The following is a 5,287-nucleotide window of genomic DNA, read 5'->3' as shown; positions in this document are numbered from 1 at the left end:
CTAACCTGATTTGCTTGTCTTCCCCCACAGTACTTAATACAGCGCTTGGCACACAGTAAGTGCTGAAAAAATACCATACCGTGAGCTTATCCTCTACACTGTAAGCTTGTCGTGGGCAGGGAATGTGTCTACCAACTCTGTTACACTGAGAAACAGCATAGCAGAGTGGATAGAGCACGGGCCTGGGAGTGAAAAGGTCATGGGTTCTAATCCCAGAGCCACCACTTGTCCACTCTGTGACCTTGGGCAAGTCAGTTCACTTCTCTGGGCTTCAGTTACCTCATCTGAGCCCCACATGGGACGGGAACTGTGTCCAACCTGATTTGCTTGTATCCACCCCAGCACTAAGAACGACGCAGGGCACATAGTAAGTGCTTAAAAAATACCGTACCTTAGCTCGTCCTCTGCACTGCAAGCTTGTTGTGGGCAGGGAATGTGTCTACCACCTGTTATATCGTACTCTCCCGAGCGCTTCATACAGTGTTCTGCACCCAAGAAGCACTCAATAAACGCGATTGATGGATAAATTTTTAAGAAAGGGCAGCCCAATCCTGAGAAATCCTCCAGAGAGGAGGAGCAAAGAAGCATTTTCTCTTTCTTAGCAGCCCAGGTTGAAGGCTTCTCCCTCCTCCAATAACTCTCCTCTGGGGCTGCCTCTCCCGCCTCGGGAGAGGGGCAGGTATTCATTTTCATCAATTACTTTTTTAACCATTTTTGAGGGGCGGGGCGGGGTGGGGGGCTGAAAGAAACCAGAGACGAGCCAGATGCCTTTGTGGGCTTTGATCAGTCCCTCTATAGACAGTCAGACTGCCTCCTAGCACCTCTTTAACTACAACTTGCCAGTAAGAAATGAGCTGTTTTAACTCCGCAATTACAGTGGCTGCTGAATGCCTGTCAGCACAGCCGGAGGAACTTGAGCCCAATTGTAGCGCTACTGGAGAGGGCAGAATTACAGCAGCGAGGGGGCCCAAAGTTAAATACCCACTGCGGCTCAGGGGTGGGGATGGGGGGGCTGGAGGAAGGGGACTGGCTGCCACACCCAGGCCTGGCCTAGCCTCGCCGGACGATGGAAGCCCCTTTCTCAGGGCCAGCCGGACAGGGGATAAACAGGAGACGCCACCCTTATCTCAGAGCTGTCCTGGGGGACGGTCAGGGGGCAGGCCTAGAGACAGGGGGTTGGGGGGCGGCCTGGATCTACCCAAACAGGGGCTGGGCAGACCCTGGGAGGGGAAGAAGGGGAGGGGATTTGGCACTGGAAGATTAGCAGATGGATCCAGGGTCAGCCAGGGTCTGGCACCCTGAGAAATGTCGTCTCAGTTTGAGGAAAAACATACATAATATATACCATATTATTATGTTATATTGTACTCTGAGAAGCAGCAGAACATAGTGGATAGAACATGGGCCTGGGAGTGAAAAGGTCATGGATTCTAATCCCAGATCCGCCACTTAGTGATGGCATTTATGTGCAAAGCACTGTTCTAAGCGCTGGGGAGGTTACAAAGTGATCAGGTTGTCCCACGGGGGGGCTCACAGTCTTCATCCCCATTTTCCAGATGAGGTAACTGAGGCCCAGAGGAGTGAAGTGACTTGCCCAAAGTCACACAGCTGACAATTGGCAGAGCTGAGATTTGAACCCCTGAGCTCTGACTCCAAAGCCCGGGCTCTTTCCATTGAGCCATGCTGCTTCTCTTGTTCAATTAATAATAATAATGATGGCATTTATTAAGCACTTACTATGTGCAAAGCACTGTTCTAAGCACTGGGGGGGGGTTACAAGGTGATCAGGTTGTCCCACGGGGGGGCTCACAGTCTTCATCCCCATTTTCCAGATGAGGTAACTGAGACCCAGAGAAGTGAAGTGACTTGCCCAAAGTCACACAGCTGACAATTGGTGGAGCTGAGATTTGAACCCCTGACCTCTGACTCCAAAGCCCGTGCTCTTTCCATTGAGCCACGCTGCTTCTCTTGTTCACTTGTCCACTCTGTGACCTTGGGCAAGTCAGTTTACTTCTCTGGGCTTCAGTTTCCTCATCTGAGCCTCAGTTACCCCCAGATACCTCTTCTCCGTGCCTCAGTTCCCCCACTTGTAAAGTGGGAATTAAGACTGTGAGCCATATGTGGAACAGGCACTGTGTCCAACCTGATTATCTTATATCTACCCCAGTGTTTAGAACAGTGCCTGGCAAATAATGAGCGCCTAACAAGTACCATTATTATTATTATTATTATTATTAGGTCCTCCGACTCCCATGTCTGGGCTCTTTCCACTAGGCCACATTGCTTCTGATGATTCCTTGACACTTAAAGAAGAAATGGGTTAAGTGTGGGTGGTCTTTTTCCCCAACCCATCCTCCCAAGGAAGGAGTCCTTCAATCCAACCTCAGACAGTTGGGTTAAGTTTCAAAAAGGAATCAGAACAACCTTTTTAGGAGTCTGTCTGAGGCAGGGGTCTGGTCCAGAGGGCCTCTTCAGGGAGAAAGTTCAGGGAGGAACATGAGATGGGAAAGGTCCGTAGATTGGAGAGGTCAGTTGCTGAAGTCTGAAAACGGCTGACTGGAAACTGTCGATGGGTTTGCGTGGGAGCTTGGCAGCTTTCCACATTCTCTTCCCACACCAAGTAGAGGGAAGGGTGATTGTTTCCCTCTTCACGCCTTTGCTCTTTCAGATTGCCCAGGACTTTACTTTCTCTTCTTTCAGGAGGTCACTTTATGGAAAGAGAGAAATCACCTGGAAAAGTGCAGTTACTTATCTGTTATTTTGTCTTGCCAGCCCCAGGCTGGGCATTTCGTCCAGCCGGTGGTTTACAGATCACCATCAGAGGACATTGTTGGAGACAATTAGCCCTCAGCTCCCCCGGTTGATCACTGGGGGCTGCAAACCAGCTTCTGCCACCCTGACTCGCTTTCCCACCTGTTCTGAGCCAGGAGGTGAAGAATACAGCTAAGGATCAATCAATCAATCAATCGTATTTATTGAGCGCTTACTGTGTGCAGAGCACTGTACTAAGCGCTTGGGAAGTACAAGTTGGCAACATAAGGATGGGGAAGAGCCTGCGGACGGGGAGTCTCAGCTCCTTCCCTCTAAGCACTGAGCCTAATACACAGAGCACAGACCCAGGAGTCTGAGGACCTGGGTTCTAATTCCGGCTCCATCACTCACCTCCTGTGTGACCTTGGCTGAGTCACTTAAATTCTTCATCCCTCAATTCCCTCATCTGCAAAATGGGGATATGATACTTATTCTCTCCTATTTAGACTGTGAGCCCCACGTGAGACTGTAAGCCCACTGTTGGGTAGGGACTGTCTCTATATGTTGCCAATTTGTACTTCCCAAGCGCTTAGTACAGTGCTCTGCACATAGTAAGCGCTCAATAAATATGATTGATGATGATGATGATGATGTGAGACCTGATTATCTCCTAGTAATCACGGTATTTGTTAAGCGCTTACTATGTGCCAAGCACTGGTGTAGATACAAGGTAATCAGGTTGTCCCACATAGGGCTCACAGCCTTAATCCCCATTTTACAGATGAGGCAAATGAGGCACAGAGAAGTTAAGTGACTTGCCCAACAGCACACAAGTGGCAGGGCCATAGTAAGCATTTAATAAATACCATTATTATTATTATTACCGTCCAGTTCCTGTCCCTTGCTCCTCTTCAGCCCGTGCCTCAGGGAGAAGGTTGCCTCCAAAACCAAGCCATTGCATGCACTTTTCAATCTCTCACCAGTCTGTTCATCTTCCCTTGACAGAGGGGGAAAGTGGAGCCGAGACAATCAGTGACTTTGCCAGGGTCCCAGAGGTAGGTGCAGTCGACTCCCCAGCTCGACTCTTCCTGGTTGGGAGTAGTTGGAGTCCAGGGCCCCGTTTAAATAATATCAGGCCAACTTGGTGAACCCTGAAGGGAGGAAAAAGTCCTGTCAATCGTTTTATTATGGTATTTGTTAAATTCTTACTATGTGCCAGGCACTGTACTAAGTGCTAGGGGTCTTGTCTTATGCTGTGGAGTCGTCTCCGACCCATAGCGACACCAAGGACGCATCTCTTCCAGAACGCCCTACCTCCATCTGCAATCGTTCTGGTAGTGTAACCAGAAAGTTTTCTTGGTAAAAATATGGAAGTGGTTCCCATCACCTTCTTCCGCGCAGTCAGTTTGAGTCTCCACCCTCGACTCTCTCCCATCGCTGCTGACAAACACAGGTGAGTTTTAACTTGTAGCAGATTGCTTGCCACTCACTAGCCACTGACCAAGCTAGGAATGGAATGGGTAGGCCTCTGCTTGACTCTCCATCCCGTCGCCAAGACTGGTAGAGGACTAGCAACTCTCCAGGTGCCATCCTGAGAGGCGAAGCACTGGGGGTAGATACACGCTAATCACGTTGGACAAAGTCCCTGTCCCACATGGGGCTAACAGTCTTAATCCCCATTTTTCAGGTGGGGTAACTGAGGCACACAGATGTTATGCGACCTGTCCGGGGTCACACGGTAGACAAGTGGCAGAGTTCGCATCAGAACTCGGGTCCTTCCGACTCCCAGGTCTGACTAGGCCGCGCTACTTCTCCTTTGATACTGAATTAATCTGTCCTTTGATGAAGGGCAAGTTCCATTTTGGCCCCTTTGTGTGCTGCCTCTTCTAATAACAATAATGATAGTACTTGTTAAGCACCTCTTCGGTGCCAAGCATTGTACTAAGTGCAGGGGTAGGTACAGGATGATCAGATTGGATACTCCCCGTTCCACATGGGGCTCGCTGACTAGGAGGAACAGGTATTTCTCCGTTCCCCTCTAATAATAATAATAATAATAATAATGGCATTTGTTAAGCGCTTACTATGTGCAAAGCACTGTTCTAAGTAAGCTCGTTATGGGCAGAGAACATATCTGCTAATTCTGTTGTACTCTCCCCAACGCTCAGTACAGTGCTCTGCACATAGTAAGCACTCAATAAATACGGCTGATTTGGGGCTCCCAAGGCCCCCCTTTAGTCTCCCTCATCGCCTCAGCCCAGGGACGCGTTCAGCTCCCAAATTCGAGCTGCGCAGCCTTGGTTTCCGTGCTAATTTCATCTCCCACTTTGCCGCCGGACGGTCAGCCCCAGCTGGAGCAACAAGCCCTGGAGTCCCGGGCCCATAACTCAGCGACGACTCAGACCCCACACAGTCGATCATTCTCGCTCACTCTCTTTTTTAACAATAAATCTGAGTCTTTAAACAGTTTACTGGCAGGCAGGGGAGGAGGGAAGGAAAAAAAGAACACTGTTTGCAGCATATTTTCTCAGACTGA

At 49.5% G+C, this 5,287-nt stretch overlaps 1 non-coding gene across 1 annotated transcript; it reads right to left on the bottom strand.

The window, feature by feature from the left end:
• Nucleotides 1–4,214: 4,214 nt before the first annotated feature.
• LOC119920558 lies at nt 4,215–4,352 on the bottom strand. The gene has a single exon (XR_005448294.1). It is a non-coding gene; the product is annotated as a small nucleolar RNA SNORA7 (small nucleolar RNA).
• Nucleotides 4,353–5,287: the final 935 nt, after the last annotated feature.

Source organism: Tachyglossus aculeatus, chromosome X1 (genome assembly GCF_015852505.1).
Source record: "Tachyglossus aculeatus isolate mTacAcu1 chromosome X1, mTacAcu1.pri, whole genome shotgun sequence".
In the NCBI taxonomy this organism is placed as follows: domain Eukaryota; kingdom Metazoa; phylum Chordata; class Mammalia; order Monotremata; family Tachyglossidae; genus Tachyglossus; species Tachyglossus aculeatus.
Note: the sequence above shows the minus strand (reverse complement) of the source record. Positions and strands in the feature narration are given on the sequence as shown.